Source organism: Macaca mulatta, chromosome 1, assembly GCF_049350105.2.
Source record: "Macaca mulatta isolate MMU2019108-1 chromosome 1, T2T-MMU8v2.0, whole genome shotgun sequence".
Taxonomy (NCBI): domain Eukaryota; kingdom Metazoa; phylum Chordata; class Mammalia; order Primates; family Cercopithecidae; genus Macaca; species Macaca mulatta.
The window spans coordinates 37,746,254-37,762,137 of NC_133406.1; the positions used below are offsets into that span (position 1 = coordinate 37,746,254).

The following is a 15,884-nucleotide window of genomic DNA, read 5'->3' on the forward strand; positions in this document are numbered from 1 at the left end:
CTATCACCTAATACTTTGAGACTGGATTCAAAAACAGCTACTCCTCTTTATAAGTTTAAGCAGAACCTTGAGTCTTCACAATCCTTACTTAAAACTGTCTCCCATGACCTCCTTCATCTTTTAACCGTATTATTATGTTTGTGTTCTTCTGTTCAATTGAAGGTGAGGATCATGGTATAATTTAACTTTATATACTACGATTTCTTTTATCCTTTGTATCTGCACAAAACTTTGCATATAGTAAAAGTTAAGTAAGCACAAAAACAAAACAAAACAAAAAACAGGTCAGGTATAGTGGTTCATGCCTGTAATTCGGCACTTTGGGAGGCTGAGGCAGGTGAATCGCTTGAGCTCAGGAGTTTTGAGACCGGCCTGGGTGACAGAAAGACACCCTATCTCAAAAGAAAAATAAACTACTTGCAAGAAAAATAAATATAGTTGACTTTCTTGATTTTTGGCATTTTCAAGTACCTGGAATAGGGCCCAGAGTAGGGAAAAAATGCTGATAAGGACCATATTAGACACGTTGTGACCAGTTGGCTCTGTATAGAAGAATTCTTCTAGCTGGTTTGAGAAAGCAATGAAAGGCCTGTCTTTGCCTATAAAATATGAGATGCAACAGAGGAAAAAGAGACTGAAAAGTGAAAAGTTAAAAAACAGCAAGGAGTAAAGAGCACAAATGGGTAAGAGGCCAGCAGAGCCTAATGGCAATTAGAAGGAATGGGGTAGCAACAGTAGCAGGCAGCAGAAATTAGAAGCTGTGACAGAGGTGGCAAGTTGTAGACATTTTAGACCACAGAGAATAGCCAGCCATAAAGAGGACTGGGCTGCATGCCAACCAGTAGATTTCAGCAATCACAAGAGAGAAAGAGAAGCTTTAGCCTTATGTCTCACACCAGTTATAAATACCCATGGTATAGTAAAATGATTTAAGAAGGAAGCAATGAAGTATGGAATATATTTTAGAAAAAGTATTTTATAGAAAAACAGTTTAAAAATAAAAGGCAGAATGTAACTGTTCAGCTAACTGAAATGAACACTTATCTAGAATGTTTAATCTTCCAGTGTTAGACAGTTGAGACTCCACTGCTGTAAGGAAAGAAAAAGGAGCAAACATTGACTGAATACCCATTGTGTGCTGGAAATTTTACACACACCATTTCTTTTCATTCTCACAACAACCCTATTATGTAAATACTATTATTCCCATTTTCAAAATGAGTAAAATGACGCTCAGTATTATATAACTTGCCCAAGGTCCCAGGCCCTTCTAACAACAAAATCCGTATTTCTCAACTATGCTACTAGAAAAGAGAAAGGAGAATCAACACAGATAATACAAATAAAAAGAAATGCAGTTAAAATTTTTTCTTTTTGGCTGGGCGCGGTGGCTCATGCCTGTAATCCCAGCACTTTGGGAGGCCGAGGCAGGCAGATCATAAGGTTAGGAGATCGAGACCATCCTGGTTAACACAGTGAAACCCTGTCTCTACTAAAAAATAAAAAAAAATTAGCCGGGCATGGTGGCGGGCGCCTGTAGTCCCAGGTACTCGGGAGCCTGAGGCAGGAGAATGGCGTGATCCGGGAGCTGGAGCTTACAGTGAGCGGAGATCGCACCACTGCACTCCAGCCTGGGCAACAGAGCAAGACTCCGTCTCACAAAAAATAAATAAAAAAATAAAAAATAAATAGATAAATACATATATAAATTTATTTTTTTCAGGTTAAAGACAACAGGTGGCATAAGTTACGGTATCACATACAGCATGCTTGTGTAATTCCTATTATCCAAATCTCAAAATTGACATATCATCAGACAGTAAATAATCTTACTCTTCAACACTATACACTCTTCTCTACCTCTGCCTCAGTTGATTGCTGTACTTTTTCAAGTTATACATATTTTGAGAAGCTGGAGCTTAGTCTCTCTATGTTTGTATCAATTTACTGAGCTGGTCTAGCATTCAAAGTTAGGTAAATAAGAACAAAGCCAAACTCTTTGAATGGTGTCTTGCTTACTGAACACTGTTTCTGTAACACTATTCAGTAAAAACTCAATATAACTTAATCCACTCTATTCTAAATCCCTTGATGGTGAATGACCAGAAGTACAAAAGAAAAATCCAGGAAATAATTATTTTCTTTCATATTCTCATTCACCTTTCACTTTCACAGTGAAAATTTGCACAGTCTGTTAGGTCCACAAAACAGTTCCTCCTTTACAGAGGGTGCTATGAAACAGGCACTTCCATTAGTTGTTCTTAGGAGCGTACATTAGTACAAATCTTTTAGAAAATGTTCATTTCCTTTGACTTAGCATTTCAAAAAGGTATCCTAAAAATACTTCAAATATTTAAAAAATCTTATAAAAAAAGAGTTTATTCCAGTATTATCTAGAATAGTAAGGAATTACAAACAATCTAAGTGTCCAGCAACACAGGGAAAGTTGAGTAGATTATTAAGCAGCAATTTTAAATGATGGTCATAAAATATTTATAACTTAGAACATCATCACAATATTATTAACGTAAAATGGAATAAAAATGTTTTTATACTAAGATCTAAACTACATAAAGCAAGCAAATAAACCAAAAAACATTATATATTTAAAAATGTTTTAAAAACCTACCACAATGTAAACAGTAGGTCTATTTTTTTAAACTTTTCTGTATATTCTAATATTTCCATTATGAACAAGTGCTATCTTTGTAATGAAAATTTTTAAAACCTTAAAATTTTAAAGTTACATTGTTTTACAATGTAGCAAAACCTAGCCTGTAGCAGCTCCCTAGCCTGTAGCAGCTCCCTGAAAACCAGCAGCATGTGCTGGAGATCTGAAATTCTCAAGCTAAAATTTTAGATATCCAATCCAGCTTGAGAGAGATGGTAAGCATACTGGATGAGAGATACAGATAGCAAGTGTTGACAGGCTGGATCGGTTAGATCTAACGAGACGGAATTCAACAGACATAGAGAAAAGATCCCGTACCAAGGACCAAGTAGTCACAAACTACATCGTGGAGTAATCTTAGGAGAAACATAGAAGATTTAGGGGCTTTAGTAGAGTGTGAGCTCAGTGAATTTTGATGTAGCTACTCAAAAGCAAATTAAATTTTAGAAATACATTAATAGGTGGATACTGTTAGAATGAGGAAAGTGATAGTGCTTGTGGTAGGCAGAAATCCAAAGTAAGCCCCGATGACCCAGGCCCTTGTATAATTCCCCTCACCTTGAGTGAGGGTGGGACCAGTGAATGTGATGGGAAACCACTTTCATGATGGAGGGCAGAGATGGAATGGAGAGAGCTGGCCTCAAAGAAGCAAGTAGCCATGTTGACCATTTTGCGAACTGCGTAAGGAAAGGGATGGTGTCTAGGCATGATGGCCTCAAATAACTAAGAGAACTGCGAATTCCAGATGAGAATGAAGACTTATGAAGCCTTGAGCAGAGGACCCAGATAAGCCATGCCATAATGCTTGACCTAGGGAGACTGTGAGAAAACAAATGTGTGTTAAGTTGCTAAATTTGTGGTAATTTATTATGCAGCAATAGAAAACTAATACAGGCTGGGCATGGTGGCTCATGCCTGTAATCCCAGTACTTTGGGAGGCCAAGGCAAGAAAATCACTTGAGCTCTGGAATTCAAGACTAGCCCAGGCAACATGGCAAAATCGCATCTACAAAAAATACAAAAATTAGCCAGTGGTGTGGTGTGCATCTGTAGTCCCAGCTACCTGGGAGGCTGAGGTGGGAGGATTGCTTGAGCCTAGAAGGTCCAGGCTGCAGTGAGCTGTGACCATGCCACTGCACTGCACCCGGGGTGATAGAGTGAGACCTTGTCTCAAAAACAAAAAACAAAACAAAACAAAAAAACCATAACAAAAAAACAAAAAAAAACCCCAAACCCAAACTAATACAGAGCTATTCTTTTCTGGGGTCAGATGATTCCTGCAGTGTTAGTAGCAAAGAGCTGTGGGTGAAAAGTACCTTGAAAGATATACATAAAGAGCCTAAAATAGGCTTTGGCTGGATGGTAAAGTAACTCTAAATCATGTCATGTTAGGAATGAAAGACGAAATATCTGAAAACAATGAAATTGCTTGCTTCTATATGGCTATACATTTTAGAAGTAGGGAGAGTATGAGAAAATTATAGGGAGTCAAACAATTTTTCAACAGAAAGATTTTTTTTTTTTTTTTTTTGAGACAGAGTCATGTTTTGTCGCTTAGGCTAGAGTACAGTGGCATAATCTCGGCTCACTGCAGCCTCCCCCTCCCGGGGGTTCAAGCAATTCTCCTGCCTCAGCCTCCTGAGTAGCAAGGATTACAAGTGCCTGCCATCATGTCCAGCTAATTTAGTACAAACAGGGTTTCACCATATTGGCTCAGCTGGTAGAAAGCTCTTTTCAAACTTAAAACGGCTACCTTAATATTCCTTCAATTCCCTATCCTTGGAAGTTTTCAAGCTTAGATGGATGACTGATTAGCAGGCATATATAAAGAGGTTCTAGGATGGGCGCGGTGGCTCACATCCGTAATCCCAGCACTTTGGGAGGCTGAGGTGGGCAGATCATGAGGTCAAGAAATGGAGACTATCCTGGCTAACATGGTGAAACCCCGTCTCTACTAAAAATACAAAAAATTAGCCGGGTGTAGTGACCAGCGCCCGTAGTCCCAGCTACTCGGGAGGCTGAGGCAGGAGAATGGCGTGAACCTGGGAGGTGGTTCCAGCCTGGGTGACAGAGAGAGACTTCGTCTCAAAAAAAAAAAAAAAAAAAAGGGAGAGAGAGAGAGATTCTAAGCATTTCTAGATGGTCTGATTAATAATCTTGTTTCTCTCTTAGGCATTTGCATCTTTAAATACTGTATGTGTATAAAGAGGTACTTTCTATTGACAGCATAAATATTTGCAGAACCTAGTGTATTGTAGGCAGCCAATAAATATTTGCTGAACGAATAAATGCACAAAAGAAAAATACAACGAAAGAAAAAATGAGAATATTAATATCCTAGGATCTAATTGTCTTTTAATGTTCCTTTTGGGCAAATTAAAAATAAAACTTTGATGGCAATGAAGGTAGCAGCGGTTATCTCTGGGAGAAAGAAGTATGTCTTTTTCTTGCAAATAAATCAATATGGAGAAGTGACAAGAGCTCTGGACTGTGAGTTTTAGTCTTGGCACCACCACTCTTAGTTCAAAAAATGAACTGAAATGATTAATCCTGGGGTTCAGGCTGAGTTAGAAGGCATGTTAAGGCATGAAGAAGTGTAGGATCAGGACAACTGAGGAAATGGGAGCTATTAAGAGTATTAAGATCTAGAGAAGTTTCAGAATTTGAGGTTGTGACAGGAAGCAAGCTCAAAGATGTTAAGTGTTCAAGTAAGTTAAAATGGAGTATAAATGAATGTAGCCAGGGTTGAGGGGTTTTCACAGACCAAGACTGGTCAGCGTTAGTATGAATGTTGAAGTGTCTGAATAGGATAGCTTTAGATGGAATGGAGAAGTAAATTGTAAGCCTAACCCTCCATTAATTAAAAATTCAGTCCAAAAAGCTATCAATTTTTAAACAGTCTAATTCATTTTTTGATATACAAATATTCCTTATTTCTTGTCTGCTATATTCCATAGCCTTCTAAAACTTTAGTTTCTACTTATTCAACTGCTTTTACTAAGAACTTATGACAAATGTATTAGGCAACATATCAACAAATAAAATCCGAACAAGCTTTCTTTTTGCTCTTATAATTTTTTTTCTCTCAGGTTAATAGGACAAAATATCATTAGGAATCAAAAATATAATTGAATATTACCCTTTTCAGTAAAAACGTTATTCACAGCATTTATACGCAAAGGGGAAAATTTTTCCTGAGTTTTTTTAACCCGCTTTAGGATGTTGCGAGAGCATTATCACTTGTTTAATATCATAACTTTGTATCCTTTATTTAACTTAATTCTTCTTACAAAGTCAGCTTTTATTTACTTATTAAAAAGAACAGAACGTTTCACGAATTTGCATGTCAGGGGCCATGCTAATCTTCTCTGTATTGTTCCATTTTTTTTAGTATAATAAAAAATATAAGTAAAAAATTTTAATTTAGTATAAAACATATAAATAATTTTTTAGTATAATAAATTTTATGTGTTGCCAAAGCAACCACTAAAGTTAGCTTTTTAAAATGGATTTAATTTTTCCATTAAAGATGGGCTTTGTTTGATTCATATGACCTTGTTTATTAGTGGGCCTTCCTCTTTAATATTGTTTTATACTGAAATAAATCACTTCCTATTCTTGTTAGCTTCTCTTTCTATCCTGCAGAGTTTTATTAATGTTTCAAATCTTCTTCGGTTTTTCCTCTAAATGTCACTGTAAAACTGATTTTTTTCCCTCAAGTTATGAAATCTTTAAGCTATCAGAAAATCACATAAATATATATTTTTTTCTATTTGTATTCTCCTAATTCCCCCTGCTAACAACTGCATAATTTTGATGTAATCAACCAGGCTACACAATAATAGTACAACTAAAGGTGTTTCAATCCTCTCCAGTGTTTTTTTTTGTTTTGTTTTGTTTTGTTTTTGAGCAGGGTCTTGCTCTGTTGCTCAGGCTGGAGTATAGTGGTGCAATCATAGCTCACTGCAGCCTCAATCTCCTGGGCTCTAGCGATCTCCCTGCCTCAGCCTCCAAAGTAGCTGGGACTATAAACGCAGGCCATTATGCCTGGCTAATTTTTTTTTTACTTGTATTAATAGAAAAGATGAGGTCTTGCTATGTTGCTCAGGCTGGTCTCCAACTTCTAAGCTCAAGTGATTCTTCCACCTTGGCCACCCAAAGTGCTTGGATTACAGATGTGAGCCACCGTGCCTAGCCGACTCCTAAATCTGATTTCTTCCCAGCATTTCACTCAATGTGTTAAGAGACCCTAGTTCAGATATCTGAGAAATCAATCTATATTTTCTATTGTTGTTCCTGAAACACAAATCCCTGGTCAATTAAACATCAATAACCAAAATTAATACAAGAGTATCTTCACTGGTATTCCTTCCTATTCCCTTTCTTCCTAGTAACAGTACACTGTTACTAATCACTCTAAAAAATTCCTTATAGTGCTAATTTAAAACACATCCACACTCACCCAAATTCCTTAATCTGAGTATTCATGGCTTCCACAGTCTGCCTGAGCTATTTCTGCCACCTGTCCCTTTCCACACCTCAGCTTCATTCAAATATCACCTAGCCTTTATTGTACAAGACAGGCCGCAATTCATAACTGACGACGTCTCTAACTACTGTGCCCCCTAATAATCTCTCCCTTTTTTTTCCTCTTACCTCTCCCAATGCACTTGCAGATGATCTCTCATTATGGGATCTGATTATAGTCTGACTCATAATTGTTCTTTAGTAATTTAAAGAGTTTTCTACTGTCTCAGTTAGATAGTAAACGACGTCAGTGCAGGAACCACAGTTTATACCTCTTGTGTCTCCTAGTGTCTTGTTGTATCCAGGTCATGGAGTAAGTATTTAATAAAATATTTGAGTTAAATTTAATAATTTCAGGGCTGTTTATATTGCCGATTTTATTATTATGGTAATCTATATGCAGAATTTCTAGTAATTACTCTTAACCATAATAAATAATCCTATGAAATATAATATAGATGAATTATGGATATCTATTTCCATAGAAAAGTGATATAAATATACAGGTTTATTCTCAATCTAGACATCTTTATGTCATTCTATAGCTTATATTACTTTCCAGGTATCCCTTTAATCTGGGTGCTGTCAGTTACCTGCCACATATTACTTTTTTTTTTTTTTTAGATGGAGTCTCACTCTGTCGCCCAGGCTGGAGTACAGCGGCACAATCTCGGCTCACTGCAACCTCTGCCTCCCAGAGTTCAAGCAAGTCTCCTGCCTCAGCCTCCCGAGTAGCTGGGACTACAGGTGCGTGCCATCACGCCCGGCTAATTTTTTGTATTTTTAGTAGAGATGGGATTTCACTGTGTTAGCCATGATGATCTCTATCTCCTGACCTCGTGATCTGCCCGCCTCAGCCTCCCAAAGTGCTGGAATTACAAGCGTGAGCCACTGCATCTGGCCCAATATTACTTTTTTTTTTTTTTTGGATAGGGCAATCAGATACTGCTTCACATCTCTATTAAGATGGCTAGTATCAAAAACACAGCAAATGATAAGTGTTGGCTAGGATTTGGGGAGAGTGGAACCTTCAAGTATTGCTAGTGAGAATGTAAAACGGTGTATCTCCTGTAAAAAGGGCTTGGCAATTCCTCAACAAATTAAATAGATAATTATCTTATGATCCAGCAATTCCACTTCCCAGAATTGAAAGCAGGGACGTGAACAGGTATTTTTATATCCATGTTCACAGTGGCATCACATACAATAACTAAAAGGTTGGAACAATATGAATATCCATCAGCAGATGAAAGCATAAACAAAATATGGTATATACATACATAAACTGAATATTATTCGGCCTCAAAAAGGAATGCAATTCTGACACATGCTACAACATGAGCCTTAAAGACATTATGCTAAATAAAATAAGCCAGACACAAAATGACAAATATGCTACAATTCCACTTACATGAGGTACACGGAGTAGTCAAATTCACAGAGACAGAAAGTAGAATGATGGTGGCCAGGAAGTAGGGTGGGGATAATGTGCATTTATTGTTTAATGAGCATAAATTTTCAGTTTGGGAGGATAAAAAAGTTCTGGAGATAGATGGTGGTAATGATTGCACAACAATGTGAATGGATGAATAAATGAATGCTTTATTATTATTATTATTATTATTTTAGAGATGAGGTCTTGCTACGTTGTCCAGGCTGGCCTCAAACTCCTGGGCTCAAGTGATCCTCTTGCCTTAGGCTCCTGAGGATCAGGAAGTTTTCACCTTGTTGGCCAGGCTGGTCTCTTACTCCTGACCTAAGATGATCCACTCGCCTCGGCCTCCCAAAAGCTGGGATTACAGGTGTGAGCCTCCGTACCCAGCCACATTTTTTATAGGTTTTGTTAGATTTGGGTTCAACATTCTTTGGAAGAATGCAAGTGTTACTCTGCTTTCTACTGAGAGGGGGTCTTAAAAAGCAGATGGCATTTGAGACAGTGTGGATGGAAGTATGTGAGAGACAGTAAGGGTAAACACTACAGGTAAAGAACAAACATGACCAAAGGCACTGATAGAGCAAGTGTGTGATATGTACAAGGGAAGAAACTACATTAACTAGATATAAGATTTTCAACACTGTTCACTGTACTTTATACACAGGGTACATCCCATTCAGCCCTGCTGAATCAGCATATCTAAGGATGAAGGCTCAGATACCTTTATTTTTACAAAGTTCCCAAGAAAATTCAATAACCAGGTCTGAAACTTACTGGCCTGGAGAATAGTGTACCTTTAAGTAGCTTGTTCTTGGTATGTCAAGCTCATTCCTACTTCAGGGACTTTTTATCACGACTTACAGCAACTTCTCTGCATTGAATTCTCAGCTTGTCATTTTCTCAGTAAAGTCTTACCTGATCACTCTTTAAAGTAACCGCCACTATTTTCTTTTCTTTCTTTCTTTTTTTTTTTTTCCTTGAGACGGAGTCTCGCTCTCACCCAGGCTGGAGTGCAGTGGCGCAATCTTGGCTCACTGCAAGCTCTGCCTCCCGGGTTCATGCCATTCTCCTGCCTCAGCCTCCCGACTAGCTGGGACTACAGGCGCCTGCCACCATGACCAGCTAATTTTTTGTATTTTAGTAGAGATGGGGGTTTCACCGTGTTAGCCAGGATAGTCTCAACCTCCGGACCTCGTGATCTGCCTGCCCTGGCCTCCCAAAGTGCTGGGATTACAGGAGTGAGGCACCGTGCCCAGTCACCACCACTATTTTATTTCTTAGAACTTAACTGATACTATCTTGTTTTTGGCATACTTTCTTCATTAGAATGTATGCTCCAAAAGAACACGAATCTTCTCTTGTTTACTATAATTCTAATGCCTAGAAGAGTTATGGGGTACATAAAAGGTAGACGCTAAATATCCACAGAATGAATGGATAAATTTGGCTGACTTAGGAAATTCTTTTTGGAATATTCTTACATAATACAGACAGAAAATAATAAAATTATTATTTAAGCTTATCTTCACTAAGATTGGTTAGTAAGTACTTCTCAAGAATTTCTTTTTGTCATTTTAGATGTTTTACTCTGTGATAGCCCATGTCACCTTATTGGTTAACAGAAAAAATTTGGGCAGCATTTCATAGAAGACAACTGCAACTCTGAACATCTATCCAATCAGTTCAATAATAATTTCCAAATGTACTTAATGGCCTATTAAATCAGTAATTAGAAATCAAATTTTGCTAGGCTGCAAAAGATGTCAGAATTATGTATGCTCAAGGTATTTTAAAATTAAAATTGTATTTAATTAGCATTCCTCAGAGAAAGATATTTTAAAATTAAAATTTTATTTAATTAGTGTGCCCATAATCTATATTAAAAATTTATTTGTACCCTGCTGACTTACAAAAATATATGCAGGGCAGGGTAAAAATACAAAAAGAGCTTGTGGTGGTTAAAAAAATTCAGTAACATAAAACAGTTAATAACCAAAAAAAAAAAAAAAAAAAAAAAAGCCCAGCAAAGAAAATGATTTAAGGTTTAAGGAACAGAAAAAATATCAAGAAAGCAAAATAACTTTTAATATAGATTGTTTTGTGGGTGTTTGAAAACATTTCCTCCCTTCATCCACACTTTTGTGAGTTAAAGTTAATGGATTTCTATTGCATTCCTGTTGTCACTACTGCCAAATGCTTTCGTATGGATAAGGCAGATACCTGGTTATTTAAGGAGCAGGATAAATGGGCCAAGACAGCTTTCCCTATCCCCAATTCACCAGGGAACGTTTGAGAATTCCACCTGACATGAGGACAGCACTGTGCTCTTAAACAATCTGCAGTTTGATCCGATTGTTCCCCAGTGGGGGAGGTAGGCCACAGCTCACTCAAGAGTCATTGATTGGATTAACAGCCTAATTCCCAACAGATGAATAGAATACTGATGTCTTGTCAGCCCAGATCACAAAAGGAAAACACAATCTGCTTCTACAGCTCAGAGATTTAACCCTCTATTTACCCTGAAGCCACAATGTCAGTTTTGAGTACTGTAATTTATTCATAACTATTTGCCTATAAATATTATCAAATGTGGTTTCATCACCACCCACAAGCCTTCCATCCCCCTTTATGGTATTTTTTTTTTTTTAAACACTTGCTATGGACTAGGGGATATGGTAATTTTAAAAAACGTTTAAAAACATGGAAAGATTTTTACTTCTATTTTTACTGTACACATTAGTCTTGCCGCCTAAATTCTTTCCTGGGTCTCCTAAAGAAATGTTAAATAAGCTGCTTTCTTTAGGGCCCTGATAAAGTAGGACTGCCAATGAAAGAAAAGTAACAAAACCCATGCATTCAAAGATAAAACTATTTTGAGCTTTTTTTTCTAGTATAAGTGACTGATTTTAAGAAGAATGAATGACTGTATTAAGGGGAATAGATTCTCAATAAATGTCAGCTTTAGTTTATTCCCCTGCTGTACCGCTATCTACCAGACCTTCTGTAATTTAACAACTTTTGTGTACGACTGTACAACTAAGAACCAAATAATAAGGTCTTATTTCTGATACAGTTTTAAAAGAATAAGAACAAAACACGTCCTCCAAGTCACGTATGAATTAGAATTCTATAATAAAGACATACGCAGCATAGTCTCTGAATAGTAAAGCACACAAAGATGCAGTATTCTAGGTGGCTTCAATAATACCTTATTTTGTATAACTTTCTGCATGCTATATACTGTCAATATAACAACGACAAGAAAGATTTATGTCAATTGTGAGTAAAAACAATGATAGTAGTGGCTAATGCTGTTTACTGCACTAGGCAATTTTTACATGAGTTCTTTTATTAATCCCACCCAACCACCTTATGAAATAGGTACTAAGTTATCTCATTTCACAAATGAAGAAACTTACGCTTAGTCAGGTTAAGTAACTTGTCCAAGGTCACATGATTTGTAAGTGGCAGAGGCAGAACTTAGAAGGTCTCTGGCTCCCAACCTTATGCTCTTAAATATGACTGGAATTTCAAGGGTTTCTCTGTGTATCTTCATATGTATATGGAGGTTTTACAGTATTCTGATCTTAAGATTCATTCTTCTCTTTGAATATGTTATCATTCTTTTTGGAAAACATCTTTATATGCATGTCCTGTACTGAATTTTCTTTTTCTTTAGGAGATTTCAGCAAGGATGTCATAATAGCTCACTAAAATTAGCCATGTCAAAACCAGAGCTCAGTTTTTTTTTGCCCATGGCTTTGAAGTCATGCTCAACTTCTCTTTTATTTTTTATATTATCTTTCATCAAGTGAGGTTAATTGAATTCTCCTTCTGTACTATATATCTCTGGTTCCTTCTTTTTCTACACTAGTGAACTCTATCCAGGCCCTCACTTCCTAAACCACTAACTCCTACAAGAGCTTCCTTAATAATTTATCTAGTCTCCCATCCCTTTTGCAAGCATTGTCTTATGCAAGCCACTACTCTGTTTAAAACTTTGAAGCATATTCCAATTGTCTTCAAGTCATATAAGAATTTCTAACTACGGATTTCCCTAGCTTCGAACAGCATCTGTCATATTGCTATAATTTTTTTTTTTTTTTTGAGACGGAGTCTTGCTCTGTTGCCCAGACTAGGGTGCAGTAGCACGATCTCGGCTCACTATAACCTCTGCCTCCCGGGTTTCTAGCGATTCTCCTGTCTCAGCCTCCTGAGTAGCTGGGACTACAGGTGCACACCACCATGCCCGGCTAATTTTTTTTGTATTTTTAGTAAAGACGGGTTTCACCATATTGGTCAGGCTGGTCTCGAACTCCTGACCTCAAGTGACCCACGTGCCTTGGCCTCCCAAAGTGCAGGGATTAGAAAGAGCCACTGCGCCGGACCTATTGTTATAATTTTTAAGACAGGGTCTTACTCTGTCACCCAGGCTGGAGTGCAGTGGCATGATCACGACTCACTGCAGCCTTGACCTCCCTGGACTCAGGTGATCCTGCCACCTCAGCCTTCCAAGTAGCTGAAACTACAGGTGTGTGCCACCATGCCCAGCTATTTTTTGTACTTTTTGTAGAGATGGGGTTTTACCATGTCACTCAGACTAGTCTTGAACACCTGGGCTCAAGCTATCCACCTGTCTCAGCCTCCCAAAGTGCTGAGATTACAGGTGTGAACCACTATGCCCGGCCTATTGTTATAATTTTTAAAATTAACATTGTATATACAGGAAGTTTAGATCAGTTCAAATATGATAATATATCATATAATGAAAACAGATTGTTGGATGGGCGTGCTGGTTTCCGCCTGTAATCCCAGCACTTTGGGAGGCTGCAGCAGCTGAATTGCTTGAGTTCGTAAGTTCAAGACCAACCTGGGCAGTATGGCGAAACCCCATCTCTACAAAAAAAAAACCAAAAAACAAAAAACAAAACACAAAAATCAGCCAGGTTGTGGTGGTGTGTACTTGTAGTTCCAGCCACTTGGGAGGCTCAGGTGAGAGGATGGCTTGAGCCCAGGCAGCGGAAGTTGCAGTGAGCCAAGATTAAGCCACTGCACTCCAGCCTGGGCAACAGAGTCAGACCTTGTCTCAAAAAAAAAAAAAAAAAAAAAAGGAAAAATAAGATTGTTTATATTAGGTATAATGATATTATAATCTAATTCCTTACGGTTACACTTCTATCATAACCATTACAGTAAAAGACATTTTTGAAAACTAACAATGACTAACAGGAAGAGAAGATTACATTATTTGGAAAGAGACAAGGAAAAAGCTCAACTAACACCAATTAAAAAAATCATTTACAAGATATCAACAGCATAAAATATTTTTAACACTACTGAGCTTTCCACAGATCTTTCTTGATTCAGACATGCTGTTCTTTAAGAAAATTAAAACATTTATATATCATTTTACACAACACTTTATATATGCCAACTTATTTGAAACTAACATCCTGAAATAAGTAAGGTAGGTATTAGTAGCTATATTTCGTGGATAAGGAAAGTCAAGTTCAACAAGATTAAATCACCTGCCCCAATTGATAGCATGCCAAACAGCAGAGTTAGTGCTTAAATTTATGTTCCTTGATACAAATGGAATAAGTAAAGAAATGGCAAGTTTTGAGATACTAATGTCTAATTCCCATTTCTAGAGCACAAGCAAAAAGTACTGTTCAATTTGGATAATAAAACACAAGCTACTAATATTCTGGCTAGCCAAGATCCCTCTGCATCCCTGCCCCAAATATGCTGCCAACATTCATTCAGATAAGCATGAAGAAATACAACTAAGAGAAGAGAGGACAGCCTCAATAATCAAAACAGCAACTTTATACTAAGATTAAATGATCTAAAACAAGTGTTTTGAAGATACAAATGTCACAAACACATTCTATCACCAGCACACATCAAGACAGGTCTCACTAGAGATTCCCTAGAAGCTGGAAGACTTTCAGGAAGATGATCCTCAAAGTCTTCCTCTTCTCAGTATATGAAAGAAGGAGCAACAGTGTGCATGAAGCAGAACTGCTTCCCTACAGGTGAAAGACTTGGCAAGGCCTTCATGGTGCTAGAGACTTGATGCTCTTGCCAGCAGAGCTTATTTAATAAGCTCTTGTAATTCTTTGGTTGTTCCTATTGTGTGAACTCTTGAATTTGGGGTAAAATTTTATAGCCCTCAATAACATAAATTGGGCAGAGAGAAATCATTGTTCTGGATACCCTGGTCAGGGATAAAGTTGCCTAACAATGCTGGAAAGTATGGCAGCCATTAAAAAAAAAAAATTCCTTGAAGGGCATGTTGTTTTTAACAGAGAGGTTTTCACATTCTACATGTCTGCAACTTTAGACTTCTATCATGTAATACAAAAACAGCATTTTAGGGCCGAGCACGGTGGCTCACACCTGTAAACCTAGCACTTTGGGAGGCCAAGGTAGGGGGATCCTGAGGTCAGGAGTTCGAGATCAGCGTGACCAACATGGTGAAACCCCGTCTCTACTAAAAATACAAAAATTAGCTGGGCATGGTGGCGTGTGCCTGTAATCCCAGCTACTCAGGAGGCTGAGGCAAGAGAATTGCTTGAACCCAGGAGGTGGAGGTTGCGGTGAGCTGAGATCGCACCATTGCACTTCAGCCTGGGCAACGGAGCAAGACTCCATCTCAAAAAAAAAAACAAAAAAAAGAAAGAAATCCACAGCATTTTAGCAGATATTCTAAAATAAGTAATATTACTTTGGTTATCCTTAAAAAAAAAAAAAAGTAACATTAGCAATATCATACAGAAACCAAAAACAACCAAAACCAAAAAACACCCCAAAATAAAACAATTTTAATAACAAAATCAAATCAACGATATACTCTTTGTGGTAAAAGAAATATATTTTGTCTCATTACGGAAACCAGGTTAAAGATGAGGGCTTGAACAGTTGTGTCCTGAAACTAGCAGACTGCAGGTTTTATAAATACATACAGAAATAATTAAAATATAAGGGGTTTAGAGGGATTAATCTCCTTTGAATAATCTCTGCCACAAAGCCTGTAAAGACACTGCTGGCACCAGGCCCATGTCAGACCAGCTGTCGGGTATCAGAGCAGTGGAGAGATTAACTGCTACCACTTCTGCACTGACCTCCTCTATACAGTCTTCACTGCACTCCATCTTCAGTACTCACTGCACCAGAGGTAAACTTAAGCTTAATAATACCAGTACAATGTGGAAAATTATCATTTGACTTGATTTACCTATCCTTTGC

General features: G+C 37.6%; 1 protein-coding gene and 1 pseudogene across 1 annotated transcript in view; both read right to left on the reverse strand.

Moving 5' to 3' along the window:
- Nucleotides 1–15,884, reverse strand: part of ACBD6 (acyl-CoA binding domain containing 6) — a 209,313-nt gene that overhangs the window by 47,558 nt on the left and 145,871 nt on the right.
- LOC114674956 (U6 spliceosomal RNA) lies at nucleotides 5,987–6,079 on the reverse strand (annotated as a pseudogene).